At 40.7% G+C, this 24,146-nt stretch overlaps 1 long non-coding RNA gene across 4 annotated transcripts; it reads right to left on the bottom strand.

Annotated features, from left to right (window-relative positions):
• Nucleotides 1-2,126: 2,126 nt before the first annotated feature.
• LOC102530482 (uncharacterized) lies at nt 2,127-23,378 on the bottom strand. 4 transcript variants are annotated; one of them, XR_012067042.1, is made up of 5 exons: nt 22,584-23,378; nt 18,095-18,246; nt 5,231-5,462; nt 4,742-4,763; nt 2,127-2,801 (listed from the first exon to the last, which is right to left on the bottom strand). It is a non-coding gene; the product is annotated as an uncharacterized lncRNA (long non-coding RNA). The 4 variants fall into 4 exon arrangements; XR_012067039.1 differs by lacking the exon at nt 2,127-2,801 and having other exon boundaries at nt 4,610-4,763; XR_012067040.1 differs by lacking the exon at nt 2,127-2,801 and having other exon boundaries at nt 4,610-4,763; nt 18,095-18,263.
• Between the last annotated feature and the right edge of the window lie 768 nt (nt 23,379-24,146).

Raw genomic sequence — 24,146 nt, forward strand, 5'->3', positions numbered from 1 at the left:
TCTGTAAAAAGTGAAGGACTTTTATTTTTAACTTACCAAAGAAGTTACAAAGTTTATTTTATCAGTTAGTGTTTAACAAGTGTATTTGAAATCATGGAAATCTGTTTCCTGAGGTTTCTTTAAATATGTTCTGTCATTAAGAAAATGCTTTATTAATTGATGGATTTTTGAATTTTAAAGCAAGACTTCAATTTAAGAACACCTGTGAACAGCATGGAGAGTTCTCCTGCCCCTCACCCACCCAGTATATAGTACATAAGAGGATGTAAAAGACATTTACTAATCATTTTTGATAGTTACTAATTACCGGCAAACCTAGAAAAGTCTTTTAAATTTATTCTTATTGAAGAAATTCAAAAACATATATATTCACCTACTTTCCTTTGAGGGTGGTCTGCAATTAGTGACTTTATGCACAGATTAAAGTAGAGGAAATGAAGCATAACTTTCAGTGAAGAAATCTGGCACATAGCTCCATGACCAAGTGATCAAGTTTAATGTCACTAGTGATGTCATGTGGGGACTCTGACTTGAGAAGAGTAGGGTGTTTCACCACCATGCTTTTCCTCCCAAAAGTTTATAAGCCCAGTCCAGTCATAAAAATGTAAGAACATTCAAAACTGAATAATGGTTGCAGAATACCTGACCAGTACTTCTCAAAACTGTGAAGTTCAAGAGAAACATGGAAAGAGCAAAAGGAAAGTAAGGAGACATGATAATTACTGCAGTGTGGCATATGGATTGGATTCTGGAGTAGGAAAAGGACATTAATAGAAAAAAAGTAAAATCTGAATAAAATCTGCAGGTCAAGAATAGAATGTACAATCTGGTTGCTTAGTTTGGACAAACATACCATGAAAATGCAAGAAAATAGCATTAAAGGAAATTAAAACTGGATGAGTGGTACACCCTTTCAATACTATCTTTGCAACTTTTCTATAAATCTAAAACTATTCTTAAATAAGACTAAAATCTTACTAAAAATAGTCTGTCAATAATTGAGGGGTCAAGGAAACTGTTATATGCATACAATGCAATATTTAGTAGAGGTTGAAAAGAAGACATTCTCCATATATACTATGAAACAAGTTATATGATGTATTTATGCAATTAAAATGAAGTTTAAAGGATATATTTACAGCATAATTGTACTTTTGCAAAAAAGCCCACGTAAACTACCGATACTGTCACAGGTGGCATGGTGATGTGTGGAAGCCTGATTCGGACCTGTGTCTCTGAATCCCCATGGCTGGTATTGTTTTTCTTCTCAAGTCTGCTCTATGTCTGTCTTTCAGAGGTCCTTGCCTCTCTTGCCTACCGTCTGGGGAAAATTCGCCCACACGCCTGAAGGAGTATGTGAATTTGAATCTTATGAACATAGGCAGCCGTTGTCCAGCAATTTCTGCACTGAGTTCTTCAATACATGTCTCTGCAACACAGGACAGGGGAAAATACCCACCTAGCTTGGGATCAAGTAGCATAGGAAATCACACTCACTACAATGAACATTAGGGTGCGTGTACCTTTCCCAGTTGGTTATTGTTTTCTCAAATAAATACCCAGAAGAGATATTGCTGGATCATGGTAGACGGGAATCACATGGCGGTGGCCTAATTCACATTTCTGTTAAATAGTATCCCCCATTTTCCCATCTGGTTGCCATTACAGTTAATGAGCTTTTTAACAGTGGTATAGCATGTTTTTATTCATGACCTTGTACATCTATTAATTTACTCAAACAGATATATTTCTAGCAGGCAGGTCTTTGCTACTTCTTTGGAATATATCTGTACATACTGTAGACATAAACCTTCTTCTAATAGGTCAACTACATGGAAAGGCCAATAGTAGGCTTTGAGTTTTAAAAAGAGATGTATAAGGTGTGCTGAGTCTGTACAACAAGATGGCCTCATTTAGTCCAGAGGTTTAACAATAATACCATGAAGGAGATTTTAAAACTGAGACTTGATGAAGGAACATGATTTATAAGATGCACAACAAGGAGAAGAGGATTCCAAGTCTGCTCATGAGAAGAAACCTGTGTTCTTGCCTTAACCTATTAAGCTGGGGAAACACACCCAGGTCTCCTGTTACCTCCAGCCACCCTCGAAATCAAATGAACAGTGTTCCAAGAGAGATTATTTTTATTTAAAGAAAATGAAAACAAATTTAACAATTAACATATCAACCCCTTAAAATCAATCAATACATTTCACAAAGGAAGGTGAAGTTAAAAAACATCAAGTAGGCACTAACTTAGTGATCTCAGTCATTGACATTCCTGATGCCTGTGGTCAGCTTCCTGACTTGCCCCTGATCATGGGCGTCCAGAGCAAAGAAAAGGCTTGAGAGGAGATGAGAAGGAGCATGAGAGAAAATTACAAATGAGGGAACTCCTGGCCACTCTGACAAAGCTCACCACACCACCTTCATGACCCAGGAACACCCCTACATGGCTGAGAGGCCTTTTGACATATTGAGGTAATAGTGGGGAGCAGGTAAAGAGACAGCACTGATTGTTCTCCTTGATACAAAAAAGGAGAAAAATTCCCTTCAAGTCAACTACCACATCATTCTTCCTTGTCCAAGAATCATTAGGAAACCCACTTGCCCAGTTGTCACAGCCTGCCACCTCCCAGAAATGCTGACCAGAAGTGAATGCCTCAGCAACCCAGGCAAGAAAATATTTAGATCTTTTTGAATTGTTGGCAGCATCAGTGTGACCAGGACCAGACAGCAGACATCTCAGATCTTCAGAGGGACTTGACAGGTGACTGTTTCATCATCCAAGCCCAATATCACTGCAGGAAGAAGGGGAAAAGTGAGTTAATGTGTCTTAAATTTCTGATGGGCCTGAGCTTCATATAGTGTCTGGGTTTCCTAGTTTATCACTAGAAATAGGTGGCAGGAAAGCAAGAGAGATGTAGAAATCTTCTGCAGTCCAAGGTTACTGGTCTGTCCTCATAATAAGATTTTAACTAGACAAGATGGAAGAAAATCATGATTTTTAAAAAATATAGAAAGAAGAGACATCTTGCTAAGCTTTGGCCATGATTTTCTCTGGAACATTTGAAACTGGATTTAATTAAAACTTCACAGTCAGAAACAAAGTAGCCTGCCTACCTCCTCAGAAAATGTACTAGAAGAAAAATAATGGTAATAATGTCTCCTAAGGAGTTATTTTTTCCTAACATAAGGATTTTCCACTGAAAACTGCAAAGTTAAAATACAATGAAAGAAAAAGTATAATTTTGAAGTGGTTCTTTGTAAGAATTTTCTGCCAGCATCCCTTGAAAAGGGTGAAATCTAATGAAATGAGTTGTCAGCTTACTTTGCCAATGTTGCATACAAACTGTGTATAAAATTTCATATTATGTTTTTAATAAAATTGATCACACTATATTCTTACATTATGTGAATAAAATATGTTCTTTGTAAAGTGGATGCATTACAGAGAGTTTTATAAACCAAGTTACAATCATCTAAACCTCTCACAACCAAGGTCACTTACCTAGAACGTGGAATGTGCTGAAGGTGCATGCAGGTACCTCCTCCATGTGAACAGCCAACACTATACCCCAGCGAGCTGCAGGTCTTCAGTTATCTTTCCCTATTGTTTACTGTCCAGAAACCTGATTACAACTTATCATAAGTGGCTTTTTTCTGAGGTAAAAATTAACTTTTCTTCCATACATTATTCTTCTATAAAGGTAAATTTCCTTATAAAAGTTCCAGCAAAGTAACCCACAGGAAACTAACAGAGGAGAACATGCCAGATCTACCACCAAGGGGCTCCCTGTTATCTTGGAACTGCTCGAGCCAGTTTATCAGTCCAGTCCTGGGACATGAAGTGAGCTCTGGGACTAGAGGCTGGGGCGTGTTCAGCTGTGCTGACTCACTCCTGCAAGAAGAACAGTCAGTCACTCTTTCTAGCTCAAAATTTTCATCACAATGAATATATCTACACCCTTCCAAGGCTGCTTCATTTAAATCCTTATAATTAGGTTGGGGGCCATGAGGATGACACCACCGAGTGGGGACTGAAGCAAATGACAACTTATTTCATGGAAGTAAAAAAAAAAAAAAAAAAAAAAAAAATCCTATCCCACCTCCTAACACTGCAATCCCCGCATCCAGTTCAGTTTAACAACAGCTGTATCCAATTCTTCTCAGCCAACCTCTTGGCCATGCCAAGTGGCTTGCAGTGGAGGACTCTGAAGAAAGGCACTTTGATGTGTAACCCACACCAGAATCACTGAGATGCTCAGTGTCTGCACAACCACAGCTCGGGCTGAGGGGTTTGCTCCTCAGGACCTGCTTCAGTACGCACCCTCGAGCCTTTCCTTCTCAGGTTGCCATGCGCTACACACGGGTCCCCAGCCCCCAGTGAGCCTCTCTACCCCTGGGCTCTCCCCGAGCCCACATCAGGTTTCTTGGAATCTTTAATTGTTGCACGTAATCCTGTCATGACTCCGAGCACATTCTCACTGTGTTTTCACATTTCTAAACATTAAAATCAGGAATGGTCATTGTTTTCATGCCACCTTCGCACAGAACCCTGCATGAAGCCCTTTTCCCACTCTGCCTGAGGCAAAACAATGAACAAAACTTTAACTTTTGAGAAAGGGAAACATAAACACATTACAAAAGGGGTTACATATGATAGCTTGTGCTCCCATTTCAGCATCAGTTGACTCATCGCAGTTTCAATTCTCAAAACTTGAAAAGGAGGCAAACTTACTTTTCAACATGGTTTCAAAATGCTGTAAAGAAAAAACAAAAAAGATAAAGTTTTCATACATTTCACAAGGTTCAGAGTAAAGACTTAGTTTCTTATTCCCAAGAGTGGGTGAACCCGAATTCCAGCAAATTGTACATGAAAATGGGAAGGGGAAATGAGCTTCAGAGAGTCCCCAATTTCTCATTATTGCTGGGACCAGACGCAAATCCATATATCTTCAGAGAAGCTTCTTTGTGGCAGTTGTTCAGTATTCTGATGTGTATTAGGATAATTTAAGAATCATTCCCTAGGATTGCTTTAACCTACTTCTCCACAAAGCTCTGTTGTTCTTGTGTATGCCAAGGATGGCCTTCATTCATTAGCAATACCCAGACCCATCAGCCTCTTATCACAGCTTCAGGGAACATCATTCCCAGCACGTGATGGAAGGCACAAAGAAGGTGGGTATTATCTAAGCAACAACACGACTCTCCACTCCTCAGCCCTTACCTGGAGCAGGTCCTTGTCTGGTTTATGGCACCATTCCTTCAGTTCCTCATATATCCCTCTTGAGAGTTTCCCCTTCACATCCATATTGTATTGACTTTCCTTAAGTTGCTGAAAAATCTCCTTGCTTTTTCTCTTCTATTCTCTCTAAATAACGTGTCTCTTCATGGTCGACTAAGGGACACATCTTTCAATATTCACCAAAGATCATCTTCCTCCATAGAGTCACATAACCCTAGGGTGACCATGAATTAATTAGGTCATATAATCTGGCTGATTTCATCCATGCCTAGTATATACTACTTGTCTTCTGTTCTGATTTTTAGAAATGTGGTGTATTCATTATAAACAGAAGTTTTTCTAATTCCTTTTTTTGAACACTCCTCATTTATTTCATCACACCTGCAGTCAAGATCTTGACTCTAACCACTTTGCCTCAAATATTCACATTTTCTTAAATACAGGTACTTGTGATTTAATAATTGTGTTTTGTGATATACAAAAACCTTAATTCTTAAATCTATTTCATCTATCTTATCCTCAGATCTTTCATCTACAGACTGACTCATTGCTTTTAGGAAATAATAGCAAATAGTACTTCATAGAATTAGATAAGCCCTTTCTGTAATACATTCAGAGACCAGAACCTTGTGTGCATGAGTACAGCTTGACTCTTTCAGCCCAAGGCTTCACCCTCTACTTCTTAGCTGACTTCCCCCCTATCCTGAGAGACACTGGTCAACAGACAATCTCCTGGTCTTAATTCCCATCTTATGTTCTTTTGTCACTTTCTCTTTTTTTTCTTTCCTCTCCACTTTTTAAAGTTGTGGACTAGCATTGCTTTAAGCAAAACCAAACATCCACCATTGACCTGATGTATACATTTGGTTCTTGTGCTGTCATCTTTACCTCCAAGGAGCAAATTTTTTGATCACAGGTGTACATTCACTGCATTCATTTATGAAACTCTCAATCTTTCATCAAAGCAATGAACTCTCTTCAATTCCCAGCACTTTAATGAAATCACGTTCATCACATCACCATGCACCTTCTTTGCTGAATCCACATACTGCTTAACATGTATGTTCCTAAGAAGCTCTTCATATTACACCAGCCCTTCCTTCTGTAAATCCTGCCCACCCTGGGTTCAGTCAGACCCCTCTCTCTGTTTCCCTCTGTCAATTTACTTCTACCTGCTCCTTTTTCCCAGCTGGACCCATTAACACAGAAAGTTCCCCAGTTAAATTTCCATGTGAAAATTGTACTGTATTCTTTCCAAAAATTCTCATGTGGTATCCCTCTAATGTCTAGAATATATGGACAATTTTGTAATATCCCTGTCCAGACCAACACTTTCACATAAGCTCCAAACTCATTCATCCAACTGCCTACTACCTATTTCTGTTAGGATGTCTCCCAGACACTCAAAGTGCAACATTTCTCACATAAAACATTCTCAGCACAAGCCAGCATTTCCTCCTTTGTATCTAGCCTAAGTGATCTTCCAACTTCAGAGCAGAAACTGGGTCTCAGTTTTTAAAGTTTATCCTCATAACCTCACACACAATGTAAGTCCTATTTTTTGATGCTTCTTGACCATAAAGCATATCCCTTGAATCCTATCATTTACCGTTGTCTGTAGTCCCAAATGACTTATTCCCAAACGAGTCTTTAAAGATTCCTCAACTTTCAGGTCTGACTTCCAATTTCTCTATGCTCTCTCATTCCCCTTCATATCAGGATCTACACAATGGAGAAATGAAGGCAAGTGTGGTGTGGGAAAAGCATAAATTTAGTTTGAGATGAGATGAGTTTAGGTAACTCTTCCTAAAAAGCTCTTTCCCCAAATAGACACCTGCCTCGACTTCTACCCTTATGCAGGCATCTATCAAAATGTGGTTTCCATAGTAAGTCTTTTCTTATCATAAGTCAAATCCAGTTCTGTCCAAATTACTTTTCTTATTTGCCTTTACTGCTGTATTTTCCTCAAAAGCACTTATCACAGTGGATCACATCATAAATGTTGTATTTAGACTTGTTAACTAACCTCCCCCATTAATTCATGAGCTCCTTGAGTACAAATAAATCTATTCCTCTTGTCTAGTTCTACACTGGCTTAGGCAGTGACTATGGTAAATGACACAGCAATCACTCAATATTTCAAAGAAAAATATTGTAAATTATAATCCAAGCACATCACCTTTAAATCATTGGGTTGATTTTGTTATATCTCCTTGCCATTCACAGAGCCCCAAATTTCCTTTCTAGTGGGAATAAGTGCTTGTTTTTCTTTTTTACCTTTCCATCACTATTACTTTATTTCTTTGAGTATAAAGGTACTTTAATTTCACTGTCCTATTAGTGATGCTCAATTCATATTTCTGGACAATTCTAGTCAAGATGGCAGAATGGTAGGACCACAAGCTTGCCTCTCCTTGTGACTACAATGAAACCACAACTGAATGCTAAATGACCATTGAGAAAAGACTAGAACCTAGCAAAAAAGATCTGCAATCGGAAACATAAAGAGAGAACCACAGCAGGACAGTAGGAGGATATAATTGGGCCCCATATCCCTAGCTGGGTGACTGATAGGCTGAAGATTTGTTAAGATGCAGAGGTCCTCCTACAGGAGTAAGAACTCTAAGCCCCAAATCAGGCTCCCCAGCTCAGTCCTGGCCTTGGAAAGAGAAGGAGACCCCAGGACATCTGGTTTTGAAGACCAGGGAGGGCTTGGCTCTGGTAGCCCCATGGGACTGGGAAAACAGAGACTGCATTTGCTAGGAAAGTGTACACAGAAACTCAGGTGCACCAGGTCCAAGGGCTGAGGCAGTGATTTCATAGGAACCTGGGCCAGACCTGCCTGCTGGATTTGGAGGGTCTCCTGGAATGAGGGTGATGGTTGCGGCTCACTCAGGGGAAAATAAAAGCTGGTGGTGGACATTCTGGGAGTGTTCAACTACATGAGCTTTTCTGGAGGCTGACATCTTGACTGGATCATTAGCACCAAGACCAGCCCCACCCAACAGCCTGTAGGGACTCCTCAGGCCAAACAACATACAGGGCGAGAACACAACCCCCCACCCCCACCCCCGATCAGCAGGCTTCCTAAGCCACAAAGGCCTCTAGACACAGCCCTGCCCACCAGAGGTCCAGGACCAAGCCTCACCCAGCAGTGGGCAGGCACCGGCTCCTCCTGCCGGGAACCCTGCATTAGCCTCTCCCCAGGGGCAGATAACAGAAATAAAAACACAATAATCCCAAAGCCTGTGGAAGGAACCTACAAACACATAGAAAGATAGGTGATATGAGGCAGCAAAGGAATATTTCCCAGGCCAAAGCACAAGATAAAATCCCAGAAGAAGAAATAAGTGATGAGGAGACAGGCAATTTATCTGAGAGAAAGTTTAAAGTAATGATGGTCAAGATGTTCACAGAATTCAAGAGGAGTATAGATGCACAGAGTGAAGTTTTTGGCAAAGAGTTGGAAAATATAAAGAATACCCAAACAGAGTTGAAGAATAAAGTCACTGAAATGAATAACACACTAGAAGGAACCAAGAACAGACTAAATGAGGCAGAAGAATGGATCAGTGATCTAGAAGACAGATTAGTGGAAATCACTACTTCAGAATAGAAAAAAGAAAAAAGAATAAAAAAGAATGAGGATAATTTAAGAGACCTCTGGGACAACACAGAGTGCTCTAATATTCACATTATAGGGGTCCCAGGAAGAGAAGAGAAATAGAAAGGACCTGAGAAAAATTTTGGAGAGATAATAACCAAAAACCTCCTCAATTTGGGAAAGGAAACAATCACCTAAGTCCTGGAAGAACAGAGAGTACCACACAGAATCAACCCAAAGAGGAACACACCAAGGCACATACTCACCAAATTGACAACAATTAAAGATAAGGAGAAAATATTAAAACTAGCAAGAGAAAAGCAATGAATAACATACAAGGGAACTCCCATAAGGTTATCAGCTGATTTTTCAGCAGAAACTCTACAGGCCAGAAGGGGGTGGCATGATATATTTAAAGTGATGAAGGGGAAAACTTACAATCAAGAATACTCTGTCCAGCAAGGCTGTCGTTCAGACTTGATGGAGAAATCAAAAGCATCACAGATAAACAAAAGCTAAAAGAACTCAGCACCACCAAACCAGCTTTACAACTAATGCTAAAGGACCTTCTCTAGTTATCAAACCATAAGAAAAGAGAACAAAAAGAAGAAAGAGAGAGAGAGAGAAAAAAAAGAGACCTACAAAAGATTGCTTTGGCTGTTAGAGGTCTTTTGTGGCTCCTTACAAATTTTGGAATTGTTTGTTCTAGTTCTGTGAGGAATGTCGTGAGTATTTTGACAGGAGTTGCGTTGGATCTGTGGGTTGCTTTGGGTGGTGTGGCCATTTTGATAGTGTTGATCCTTCCAATCCAAGAGCACAAGAAGTCTTTCCATTTCTTTGTGTCATTTCAGAGTATAGGTAACCTCCTCAGTTGAGTTTATTTCTAGATATTTTGTTGTTTTTGATGTAATAGAAATGTCTCTGCCAGTTATAAAATTCTGGTCTTTGAAGTGAAAAAAAAGTGAATGAAGGGCCACAAATGGCAAAATATCCTTCTTTTTTATGGGTTTTTTAATATATGTATGCTACATCTTCTTTATCTATTTAAATATTGACGTGCACTTAGGATGCTTCCACATCTTGGCAATTATAAATAATATTGCTGTTAATAGTAGGATGTATGTATCTGTGTGAGTTAATTCTTATTTTGTGGTTGGCTTTACTCCTTTGATAACTATGTAAGTTAAAAAAGCTAAAGCTCTAAACATTCTTAGAAACTATGAACAGTACATTTGTGTACATTAAAAACATATATATGCAGTAAAAAAAAAAGATCTATCAAGCCATGAAAGACATGGAAGAAACTTAAAAGACATATTACTAAATGAAAGAAGCCAGTCTGAAAAGGCTACAGACTGTACAATTTCAACCAAATGACCTTCTGGAAAAGGCACAGCTACAGAAACAATAAAAAGATCGCGGTTTCCAGGGGCTTGGGGAGAGGAGGGATGAGTAGATGGAGCACAAGGGATTTTTAAGGCAATGAAATTATTCTGTATGATACAATGGTGGCTACATGTCATTATGCATTTGTCAAAACCCATAGAATGTACATCAAAAGTGAACCCTAAACTCTGGAAATACAGGGTACACATCCTCAGGTAGAAAGATAGCTGAATATTGAACAAACCATCAGAAGGGACCCCGGCCATAAACAGCCATCCAGAAATAACAACCTGAGAGTAAGAAGATAAATAATCCTCCCCTCATCCTGGGTGCTTCTCCATTCCCTTCCCACAGTGCAAAACAGTGCAGAGTACCCCACCCAGTGAAACAGACTTGTGGATCATCTTGTTCATGTTAACTGATCACACAAAGTTCTCAAACTTTGACATGTGATTTTTAAAGTTTCCTGCAAGGAAACTGCAGGATATTGAGAGTCTTGAGCAAAGTCATCAGCAAGAAAGTGGCAAGTCTAGCCCTGGTCCAGCCCCAACCACTACTCACAGCTTCTCGTCAGACACTGTCCGAAGGAGGGGGAAGAAAGAAACAGCTTAATCAGATCTGACCCAAAGCTGGCAAAAATAAAACAGGGATGATCAGGAAAGTTAATTGAAATACAGGCTTATCGCCACCATTGATAACTATGAAGCTTGGCCAGAAGTGTAATAACATACGTTCTCTCTTTGTGGCTTTCTGAGATAGCTCTTTTAGCTCTCACAGCCATTAAAGTAAATTGTCAAAATCAATGAATCTACCCAGGGCTTCATGTGTTGCTTATTTTGTTTGTTTTATGAGGGGGTGGTAATTGGGTTTATTCAATTATTTCTATTTGGAGGAGGTACTGGGAATTGAACCTGGGACCTCATACAGGTCAAGATGCACACGAACACTTGAGCTGTACCCTGGACTTCACTAGCCCAGGACTTCAAAACAACATAAAATTACTTTTAAAACATATGTATTTCATCTTCATCTCGTTTTTCAATTTCTATTTTTGTGTGTGTTGTATCACACACCTATCTATGTAATACATTAATCAGTACATATTATGAAGATGAATTCTAAATTTGTTTTTTTATCAAAGAAGCTAGGAAACCATTGGTCTGAAAAGTAAGAAGCATGTGGAGAAGGGGCTTGGGGATGGAATCAATAGAGGCCACAAAATTACATTTAGGGGCTTAGGGGGGTTTGGAGAATAAAATTGGCTAAAAATTAAGAAAATATTTGGGGGAGGAAAGAAGAAATTGATCAAAACAGATGGAAATAGGAAAATAAAACATACAGTGCCTTAAGCCTAATTAATCTAGAAATAGATAGTTAATACATAAATGATTCATAACAAAGCATGAATAATGAATAATATAAAAATTAACGTAGAAATATGCAAATCAAATGTATAATGCCTTAAGCCTAATCAATATAACTAAAAATATGAAATTTCACATTTATTTAACGTAATTTATTTCAACTGATTTGAAAAGGAGAACAGCAAAAATAAAGCTCTAAAAACAGTTTCAATATGCTTCTGTGAAAATGACGCTTCCTTCCATAAAACACTCATTTCCCTTATTCCCACTGCCAGCAGAACTTGCTGTTAGGGTGCCTGAATGTCAAGTGGAAGCAACCAGTCTTCAGTTTCCCACAACCATACAACACGTGTTCAATCACTTTCACTTTTTCTTTAAATTCTTTAGCAGACAAACAAACAAACAAAAAACTCCAGATGTCTTCAGTTCACAAGATCTATGTGAAGCTTCCAGGAAGTTTCATAACTTCTGAAATCAAATTAAGTGAATATGCTATTTTATACTGATGCAGTGTCCAATCATTTGTTCCCCTTCTTCTCCTCAAACATGTGAACCTGTACAGTACTAACATTTGTAAAGGAGCCACAGATACAGTTAGGGCTTTATAAACCTGTCCACAGACACTTTCCCCCAAACTACAACACTGTCACACGCATCTCTACCTACTCATCTGACCGACAGTCTGGTGGGCCAGAGGGTTAAGAGTTAATACAATGCTATTTAGTTTTTTTGGATTTGCACCCAGGCAAATCACATTAATGATGTGCAAGAACACTTGACAGACAACTCATTTGCAAATTAGCAGGAGAGAAGAGACAAATGACTCAGAACAACAAGCATACAGTATTACCAAATGCACTTCACACATTTGTCCTGGTAAGTGTGTAAGTGTAACAAAGCCTCCATAATCTCACCCTTCCTTCCCCATAGCACCCTGCTAGTAAATCTTTGTTGAGACCCTTAATTAGACCCCTCTGCCTGCCAGTCCTTCCTTCCCCTGAGGGAACTGGCAAGAAATGATAGAGCTTGTGGGTTAGTAAAATGAGAGATTCTCTGTGCTTTTCCTTCTTTAAATATATATTCTGACAATCTGTCTTCTGCATCAGAGAGTCCCAACAGCACCAGAGTGTTGATTTCCCTCCCTTCCCAGCCTCCAGGAAAAAGAGAGCAAGGCTGGGGCAGGACAGATGGCTTCTACCCACTGCTACAGTTGAAGAGTGGGATTTAATTTTTTTTCCTGTCCTCTGATTCCTTCAAGCAGGGATGATACATAACGTACTTACACACGCTGGATTGCAGACTAACGGAAAGCTGCACTGTAAGACAAAGAAGAGGGCCACCTTGTCACTCATTGTCCTTAGGGACTGTTCTACTGTTTCCTAGGTCAAGATGCCTGTGCAGAACAGTGCCCACCTTCCAGAATGTCCCTCACTGATGACCTCCCTGAGCTGTGTGTGTGAACCCCCAGATCTCTGGGTCCCCTGCTGGATCCACTGTCTGAGAGTTCAGTCCAGCTTACTGGCATCTGCACATGAACTGATCTGGGGAATACTCCATCCCTGAGCCGGCTTTCAAATCTGAGCCTAAAATCGATCACGTTGCTTCATATTTGGCTTTCATCTCCTAAAGACCCTGTCTAGTCTGAACTCACTTGGCAAGAGTGTACAAGGATTTCAAAATTTTCAGTTTGGGGTGAGTCTGTTTTCACCTAGGCAGGCTCTCCAAGAAATGTGCCTCACCCCTGGGGATGAGAGTCACCAAAGAGCACATCTCAAGTTACCAAAAAAGCACTCAGTTAAGGATGGGGGCGTTAACAAGGCAGGGTTTCTACTAGTTCTCTCACAGAAGAACTTCCCTGACTGGCTCCCATAGGTGTCACACCAGAATACCTCAGTTTTCTGTTATTTTGTGAATCAGCAAGTTTTAAGACTTCTCTCTCCTAATTCTACTGTAGCTAACCCTCCTGTACCCTCCTTGGAATTTCCTCTTTCTTCATATAAATTGTTCACTAGGAAGTTTTCAGGCTGTGCTCTAGAAGGATAGGACCAAACCTGTAAGTCAAGACTTTTAAGACCAAAAGAAGGGAAGAAAGCTGAGAAAGCAGTGAGAGACCACAGAACAGGGAGAAAGGAAGCAGCAACACAAGGACAACAAGGGAATTAAGTGTCTTGGGAAAAGGGCAAGAATCAGAAGAAAATTAGCAAAGACACAAACGGGGGCTAGCTGAAGTTAAAAGACAAAAATATGAAAAAGAACTATGGAAACAAAGAGTAAAGCTAAAAGGGGAAAAGAAAACAACAGAAATACCCTCCTTTGCTAAATGAGGATTTTGTCTCCAGAAAAAAGCAGCACCAGGAAAAGAGCTAACTCAAGCGGCGGGAGGCTGAAATTGGAAGAGTCAGGCCTCCTAACTCACAGTAAAAGGCTGTAGTCAAGGAAGAAGGTCAAAGCCTCGTATTACTTTTTTAAATTAAAATGCTGCCAGTGTCTTTAATTTTTTCCAGACTAGACTGAAGGGTGACCTTAGCCAACTCAGGTTGGAACTGTAACACTTTGAACAGATGTGAAGGATTCCTGATTTCATCTCTCCTCCTTTCGCTCTTCCTTATCCTCCACTTCTGTCTTTTCTTCCTCCACTTTCCCCAAGAAATGCTGCTGAATATGAATAAACGGGACCGGGGCCCATCAGCTTCAGCTGTCCTGAATCGTTTCATTAAGTCACAAGTGAGCCTCTGTTTTGTTTCCTTGGATTAAAATGCTGTGAGATAAAAACCCACAGGTATTATCTTCACCATACCATGTGCAGAAAATCTGGCATTTTCTGCACTGACATTAAAGTTGGATAACATATAAAGGAACATATCATTGTATAATATAGAAAGTTATAAAGGAATAATGTTTCTGGCTTCTATTCTATTTCATAGAGCTGAACATAAGGATGATTCCATAGCAGGAACTCAATAAAAAGTAAATGCTAAATAGAATTTGAAGTTTGTTTTTTAAATATTGAATTTTAAAGTTAACTTTCCACGTGAGAGGCACCTGACTCACTTCAGGTAAAATCTCTCACTGCTATAGGTTATAATGGCCATATTAGCTAGGTTCCCATGTCTTTGCCCTAATGCTAGTGTTGATTCCACATAAATAAAGCTTCCTTTAAAGCTATTCCATTAAAAACAGAGCTTTACTGTCTACATTTAATGGGATTTTCCAAAAATTATGCATTCTGAGGGGAAAAAGTGCATTAAATGAAGTCAATTAAATGTACATGAGCTAGAAAATGCAAATAAATCCACAAAGACTACCTGTACACACCCAATAGAATGCTTAAATTAAAAGACTGGCAACACCAATGTTATCAAGGACACACAACTGGAGCTCTCAGACACTGCTGGCAGAAGTGTAAAATGGTGCAACCACTTGGGATAAAGTTTCAGAAGTTTTTGATACAGTTTAATGTACCTCATCCCACACACCAGCAATTCTATAATTACTTATTAACTCAAGAGAAATAAAACATATGTCCACAAAAAGACCTGCATAGGAAGATTCACAACAACTTTATTGACAATAATGCAAAACTAAAAATAACCAAATATCTACCAATATGAGAATGGAAAACAATTATGATATATTCATACAATGGAATACTATTCAGCAATTAAAAAGAACACATCACTCATATACACAGCATGAGTGAATCCTGCAGATACTATAACAAAATAAGCTGGACACACAGAAAAGAGTAAATACTGTGTGTTCTTATAAGAAATTCTACAACAGGCAAAGCAAACCTACAGTTAAAATACTTAACAGCTAGTTGCTTCTGGTGGAGCATTATGGATTAGAAAGGGGTCAAGACAAGAGAAATTTCTAGAATGCAGGAAATTATCTTAAAAGGGATGAGGGTCACATGGGTATATTTTGTCAAAATTCATCAAATTTACACTTAGGATTTATAAATGTCACTGTTTGTAAATATTGAATGTATTTTGTATATTGTATGATTATATAATTACAGCATTCATAACTGTTAAATTCCAGTTAATTGGTCTGATTGTCATGATGAGTAAGCATTTTTAAAACTACTTAATGTGTATTCCAGATTCAGCAAATGAGTAAATATATTGAGGATGATAGAAGCTAAGTTTTTCACTGTTAGAGAAGGTAATAACAAATATGGAAAGAAAAAAGACTGGGAGGTACCTGAAGTGGTGGACTGAATTAGAGATATCAGTATGAACATATGATTCTTATTAAAGAGAAAAAATATACACATATGTACATGTATGTGTATTTTATAAACTATATTGTGTACATATATTAAATATACATATGTATTTCCTAATTCTGTCTGCTGAGATGGTTCATAATCAACCACATACCTACAACAATGAGCACACACAGTGCCTGTATCTTGGTTTCTAAAATCCTCTGTCCTGCTAAGGGAACCAGGGCTCCCTGGACAAAAGGCTGAGTGGAACAAGAACATGATAAGCCTGGAACATCTCTCTGTGGTGGAAACTGAGTCAATCCTCAAATAATGATGGAGACACACTAAACTGACCCAGGATGCTGTTCAAAGGGCCACCCACTGGCCAAACCTCTGGCAATCTGGGCAGCAAAATAATGACAGTCATGAATTATGACCCACTGAGTAAAATAAAAATCCAAAAGCCCATAGTGATATGATTTAAAAAATTAAGTGAATGAATAAGGAAGAAAACAGTTTTAGAAGGCCAATGAAGAAATACAAAACTTATAAATAAAATTACAATGGAGTTTCATGGGAATGAAAACATTTACATAGGGTCAGTCAAGGTATCTCCCCACAAATTACTTATTATTTACAAAGGGAAGACAGCAACTTTGTACACTGGAGAAAGTTGGTGGGCACCACCTTAAACAAGCACTCAGTGTGAACACCATCAGCATTGGTATAAATCCACATCACAGACTTCCTGAACTGATGTACTGAGAAGCCACAAGATCACTGGGATGGTGTTCCTGCCACGGAAGTACATAATCTGAATTTAATTGTGAGGAAACATCAAATAAACCCAAGTACAGATGGGCAGGTACTCCTCCAGGTGAAAGAAAACAAAAGAGACCTGGCAATTAAATGTATGCATGATCCTGAATCCCAGATTAGGAAAACAAACAAACAACAAAAACAACCCCCAAAGGACATTGTTGGGACAACTGTTGAAATTTAAATATTGACTGTGAATTACATAATAGTACTCAATGTGTTAAATGTTAACTTTCCTCAGTTTGATAAGTGTGCTGTACATAGTCGTGTAAGAGAGTGTATTTGTTCTTAGGAAATACACAGGCTATATACTTAGAAGGATGTGATGTCTCCAACCTTCTCTCAAATGACTAAGAAAAGCAATTAATGAAAGAGTCACTGATAAAGCAAACGGAGTAAAATGCAAACAACTGGTGAACCAGGTGGATGGTTTATGGGAGTTACATGTACTGTTTGTGCAATTTTACTTTAAGTTTGGAGTTGTATCAAAATAAAAGTTACCTAAAAAATGCAAAAAAAAAAGTATATGGCCCATGTTTATATAAGCTTCACAGATTTTTTCAAACTTATGTTCCAAAAAAGTGATAACAGGTTTTCTGAAAGAAAGAAGATTCTGTGGCCTAATAAACTTACTTTCTCACTGCAATCCCTTTTTGAAGAGCCATCGTGCACTTCAATAAAGAAGCCTATTTAATTGGATTTAATTCAACATTTCCATAATACTTTGTTCAGGAAACCTGGTTAAAATGGAATGCCTATTAAAATCTTGCAATAATATCAATATTCTGTGGAAAACAAATGGCGAACCACTTGTCTGGTAAAAACATTTCCTACACATGGTTAATTGAAGAAAGATTTGCGCTAGGAAAATAAGACAGTTAAAGAAATACACACACACACACACACACACACACACACACACACACACACACACACACACACAGGAGCTGTGTTCACTTCAAATAGTAAGGGAAAAATGACATGAATCCTAAAAAAGGTATCTATCTAAAATGTCCCACTCAGCCATATAGTATGTTCTTCCAGGATATATTTTTAAAGAGGGCAGAAATTTGGTAAGCTGAGTTTTAGTTTTACCCAACCATTAAGTTAAACACTGTTGAAATTTAAGTACTGAATGTGAATTATACAACAGTAATGCCATGCTTCATGTCATTTTAAGTCTGATGCTTCCCATGAACTGTGTAGCAGAATAGCTTCTGTGCCTTAGTGAGGACCTTCTGTGGGCCAGGCACTGTGCAGGTCTCAGAGAAAGCAATAATGAAGAAGACAGAGTTCCTGCCGTCCAGGAGCTTCTGGTCAAATGAGGGAGATGGAAAAGTTAACGCATGTAGCACAGACTGTGACATCCGGGAATACACATCGGGCTGTGTGGGAACCCAAAAAGGCACCGACAGGAATAGAACCGTATGAGAAGACAAGAAGTGATGAGTATTGTTTACCTGTCAGCTGACATTGATTAATCTGTGTTCTGTGATATCGCTCAGTGATTCCAACAGCTGGAGGAGCTGTCACAGCTGTGCTCAGCTTCATCTTCCCGCTCTTCCCCATCTTCCAGCATCTTCAGTCTTGTCTTCAAGTTTATAGTTGGGATCTGAAAAAAAAGCAAGACTGCAAGTATGTTTAAAGACAGTTTCTTTTAAAGTAACGTTTAGTCTTCTTGCTACCAAAACCAGAAACGCCTTTATCCTTGAAGCTGTGATAGAAGGGCTTTACTGCAGATTTTACTACAGAAGCATCAAAAGTGAGTCTTGTCTAAAATTCATCAGTTTGTGATGACTGAAGGTTTTCCTTTCTCCTCCAACAAGTAGCCTTTTACCCATCCCCTCTTTCAAATAATTTGCCGATCTTAAGGTTAACTTTGCCGTTTTTAATAGCCTTTTAAGGGTTTTTGCTTATGAGAGAGAGAAATCACTTTTAAAAGTAAAGTCTCCAATGCAAAGGGGGAAGAAACCCCACTGAGCTTAAGAATGGATTCCTTTTCTGCTAAATGTACCCGTTCACAGGAAATTACCAGAATTAGCTAAAAGTCTAGAATAAGCTATGCTAATTACCATAGGCACGAAATTGACCTTTACTTCTAAACTGGTCAAAACACAGTTACCCCAGTATTTGTCCACAGCAAGAGCAAAATAAGCTCCACCACACAGCAGAACATTCTTCCCGGCACACATTCAAGTGCAAACATATTGGTATGTGTCTTGTCTTCAAAGTCATCAGAAAATAAAACAAAATATATGAAGAACAATTATAAATTATAATCAAGCCCACGACTTGAATTGCCATTATCACTGTCAAAAAGCCAAAGAGTGAGAAAACTAAAAACAGTTCCATTCTGACCCTGAGAATGATACGCACATAGACGGGGAACAAGAGTAAAACACACCCAGTATTTTCACTTAGAGCTCAATAAATATTCTGTGATTTTTTTGTGTGATGTCTTTTGCCTCATTTTAGAGAAGTACTCCCAAATATTCATTCTAGTACCACTGCTCCTGCTTGTGGGAAAGCAGATGGGGAGAAAGCATACCTCTTCAGGGAAAATTAGGATAATATAATCTGTGACTTAATTTATGAAACATTCATTTCTAACTGCAAAAAGTCCTCCAAAGTCAAAATATATCTCAAAATAGAGTTTTCTCTTTTTGTTGTTTTTTTTTAAACATTTTTTGTTGATTTATAATCGTTTTACAATGTTGTGTCAAATTCCAGTGTTCAGCACAATTTTTCAGTCATTCATGGACATATACACACTCATTGCCACATTTTTTTCTCTGTGAGTTATCATAACATTTTGTGTATATTTCCCTGTGCTATACAGTGTAATCTTGTTTATCTTCAAAATAGAGTTTTCAATGAAACAGTTACAAAAGAATTGTATCAAGATACCTAAGAAATATGTAATGTGATATCCGTAGTCAATTTTCCTTTTAATATGGGAGGATACACATTTGAAATGTTACAACCCAGAATTCACAGGATCAAAGTAGCCCAGAGTTCTTAGAAAAGTCAGGAAGTGCCACCACCCCACCAGCCTGCTGCCTGCAAGAGCTCTCTGCTACCTTGCACGTCACGTGCTTCTGTAAACCTACAAGTCACGCTGCTCCCTTTGGCTGCCAGTTGTTCCAAAGCCTTTCTTCACATCTGCAACAAACTAAACTGTATCACTACCCTCCCAATGTTTTACATATGCCAAAATCAACTTACATTTCAACCTATATAACAATCTCTTGGGTTCAGGGGGAAAAAAAGTAGAATTCTCATTTCAAAGAGCAAGTAGTTCTGTTCGTTAGTCTCAGGAAAGAACGTGGTGTTTCAGTAAATTGGTGATTTGGGTTGATTTGCCATCTGGAAAATTATTATCTCAACACTCTATGCAGCGCCCATTTCAACATACTGGGGTTCAGACTGCTCATTTCGGGGGGGGGCATAATCACAGGATATTTTGCATTTGTCTTGTACTTTGCCCAGCACAGCACTGTGTCCAGGTGAGTGCTTAGTAAATATTATTTAGTGATGATGAGAAGGGAGAGAAGGGGGGAAAGAGTACATAAAGAAGTCCTTTACTGGTATTTTTTTCTGTAAACAGGAACAGACCAGTTACCTCCAAATTCAAAAAGCACCTCCATGCCTACATTTTCCAAAACTGACACTATACGATCCGCCACATTTGCTGCTGTGGGTTGCAAATGTTTCGTTAGAGCTACAGACGCAGCAACTGGGTAATGGTTCAAAGAGCTCCAACAAGCTAAAACCAAGTAGGAAAATACTGCCAAATTACAGTAATTCAGGAAAATAAATAATGGGGCCAATTATGGCAGACTGGCCCCCACATCATTAAACACTTGGTGGTAGGCAGCAGGCGTACACTGAATACTCTTAGTTGTTCAGCATGAGTTTCCAGTTTCTCATAAAACTGACAGCACTCAGGGAAGTGTGGATGCTAGGTCTGAATTTTAATATGATTAAGCGCTACACATCAAGTTTCCAGGCCTATTTGTTTTTAAATAAGGAAACATTCTGAATACTTTAACCAGTATGCAAAGAAAATGATAAGAGCTTACCTTCCTTATTATTCAAGAATATGGACACTTTACATGAATCCAAATCAGAAATATCAAACCAATAGTAATGCCTGCATGATGCCTTAGCTCTTAACAGCTGAAGGATGACCCTAGTTCATGCTTCTGAAACTCTGGCTAGTTAGTAAAATGAGGGTTATCTTAAGACTAACTTTAAAAAAAAAATGGCTTTTCTTCTACTTCTGCATTTACAGGTAGAATTATTCAGGGACTGAAGTCTGTGAAGTTTATTGACTTCTGCTGCAACTTTAGGATGCAAGCGCCAGCCAACTGGATAATTGGTTTTTAGGTCACCACTTAACAGGAACCCTCTTGGGTGGGTGAGATTATAGTCTCTGATGCCCTGGTGTAGGAGAATGAGTGCTGGAATCACAGATTTTCTCCTTGAGAGCAGATATTTTTTCAAAACCTCCACGTCCATGAAGAATCTCTTCTCACCCATTAAAAAGATGTGTTTATTCAAATTGTGGTTACCACGGGGGAAAGGGGGGAAAAACAGATTAGGAAGTTGGGATTAATAGATACACAACCAGGCCAAGGTTGTGTTTTCAGCACCAGTAACCCAGGCCCAGGGAGTGCCTTCAGGGCCAGTGACCCAGACCCAGGGTGTGTCTTCAGGGCCAGTGACCCAGACCCAGGGTGTGTCTTCAGGGCCTGTGACCCAGGCCAAGGGTCTGGGGGTGCTGTCAGGTCCCCTTCAAGAACGGATGTGTCACCAGCTTCCTGGAGTGCCCTCTGCACACTACCTTCATCAGCCCCCTCGGTGCTGAGCAGGGTAGCAAGGGTGCCTGCTTCCTGGCCACCTCTCCTTCCCTCAACCCAACGCCCCTCCTCCCCCTCACCCATGTGGTCCCCAAGGGTGAAGCACAAACATCCACATGCCAAATCGCATCTCAGTCTGCTTTCAGGGAACTCAAATCTGCAAAGGTGAGGGAATGAAGGAACGAGCGAGGTCAGCAGGGCAAGAGTTATCATGTTTATTTTAAATGAGGAAAATAAGACTCAGAAAAATAACTAACTTGGTCAAGGATCACCGTAATGATTAAAGGAAGCCATTAGGACCTTCTTCCTAACTGTAAGATGACACTGCAGGACGGTGACAGCGGCTGAGCGGGGAGCTGCTGAGAGACGCTGCTGTGCCCAGGACAGCGCCGCCCGTCAGACCCCCGCGGCGGCCGCAGAAAGCCAAGGCTTCCCCGTTGGCCTTCCGTCGTGTGCCCAGACCTCCCGAAGATTAAGGAAAATTTATTCCCTCGTTCGTAGCCTGAGAGCTGCCTCTGTAAAGCTGGGGTAAGAATAGGTATTTTTCTCCCCAGAAATAGGTCTTTTCTCCTTTGGAACCATTTTTACCGAAGCCATCGGGGTGACAAGGAGCTGGATGTGTTCAGATGCATCCCCGAGTCTCAGGCTTCTCAGTGACAGCTGCCTCCTAGGGAGGCACGAGTCTCTTTTTGGAAGTCGTTTCACCGTAGCCTCACGGGTGCCACCCACTCCCCGGACCCTCCTTTCTGTAAGCAGATGCACCATTCGTTAAGATCCTTGGTAGTGGCGGAAATGTTACAGGGGGAAGAAAAGCTGTTGATGATTTTATTTTTAAAAGTAACTAAGAATACAGTGAATCTTGTAAAAATAGCAAGTCTGCAAACAGGATTGTGCCCAAGGCCAAGTTCTCCTTCTGAAAAATGAGAGTTCAGCATTTAACAAGAATGGGGATCAAGGCTTAGCCTCCCGCACAGTCATGGAGGTCTCGGGGACAAGGACGAAAACTAGGACGTGGGTCCTGCCTGGGCCACCACTGGGTGGTGGCTTGGGCAGCCCCACCCCCACCCTTCAGAACACAAAGACTCACCTGATCTACCTGGATTAAGTCCACATGTCACCAGATAGGAAACATCCTTTAGATCATCTTTCACAGTATCAGAGTTTCCTTTGAAACTCGAATTTTTAATTGGGAGGAACTTGGGTGTTTCCGTCATGGCTCTTGTGTTCACCTCTGACCCCTGGCTGGAAGGGCCAGAAGCTGCAGGGCAAAGATCTTCCCCCAGTGGCCTGAAACAGGACAGACTGACTCAGAGCAGAAGCCCCAGCACCGGAAGGGATCAGGTGCCGGCGAGTGGGGTTCTGCAGGGCACCTGCTGGAGGCTGGGATGATGCCAGCTCAGGGGTCTTCAGGGCCCTTCCCACCCCTGAATCCTGAGCGGGTGGAGTCCTGGGGCATTCTGACCTGGCAGACGCCCCGTAAACAAGGCTTGAGTGTGTGCACATGTCACTCTCCGTGGTCCTGCACAGCCGCAGGAAGCCCTGAATCGCTCTGGGAAATCGTGAGTAAGTCTTGCAGATCTTGAAGAGTCAGAAAGGCCAGATGAGGCTGAGTCATGGGACTTGAAGATGGGTCTAAGCAGGAGGCACAGGGATGGAGGCTGCAGGCTCACATCCTGAAATCTTCTACGGGCCGTACCTGAGACCTGCCAGCGATGGACCATCAGGGGCTGCCCAGGAGGAGGAGGGGCATGAGAAGTGCCCCCAGCTCTGCACCAGCCCCACGAGCATGGAGGTCCCTGAGCCCATGCTGTCTTCAAGGAGCACAGAGTGGGGTGGGACTGGAGGCATGAAATCACTAGAGACAGATGTAAGACCTGTTTCTGTTGACAACTATAATTGTAGCATTTGTTCATGGAGCATCTAGAGGGCGCCTACTGTATACCAGGATCAGGACTGCATTGTGAGGTCAGAGATGAACCTGGAGGAGGCAGTCAGGATGTGACAATGCCCTGTGGCTGGAGCAATAACCCAGATGTGCACCATGGCAGCCCCCGGGAGAGACTGGTCTGGGAGGGGACGCTCCTGTGATGCCAGGACAACAGCTCGGAGCAGAGCCTGAAACCCGCTTTGTGATCCCTGGGACTCAGTCCCAGGGACAGAGACGACTTTCCCCAGGTGTAGCATCAGGCCCTCCTGATGCTTTCTGGTGGACTTTCAGAAGCAGAGCATGAAGTCCAGAACAGGCCCAGGTTAGAGACATTTCTCTATCACAGATCAGATGTGGGTCTTCAAGATGGAGCTTCTGATGAAGAGGAAGAAACACCAAGGTGTTAATTAGCCAAAATTCCAGGAAGCACCCTCACACTCCACCCTTCTGAGGCTGGGCCCCCGATACCCCCTTCTTCTGGTCCCCTGGGGGGTCTGCACAGCAGGTCTGACCACGCCCTGCCAGGGAGAGGGCCCTGAGTCAACAAACTGCAGGTCTGTGGGCAGCACCCCCGTCTCCCTGGGGCCCCCTCACTACCTATGCTGCCAGCCACCTCCCACCCGCTAACACCTGTGTTTTGGGAGGGGACCCCCAGACTACAGAGCCGCATGTCCCAAAGTTTGGTAGGACAAGTGCCAGCAACTGGCACGCCCGACACCCTGC

This window comes from Vicugna pacos, chromosome 35 (genome assembly GCF_048564905.1).
Source record: "Vicugna pacos chromosome 35, VicPac4, whole genome shotgun sequence".
Classification (NCBI taxonomy): Eukaryota; Metazoa; Chordata; class Mammalia; order Artiodactyla; family Camelidae; genus Vicugna; species Vicugna pacos.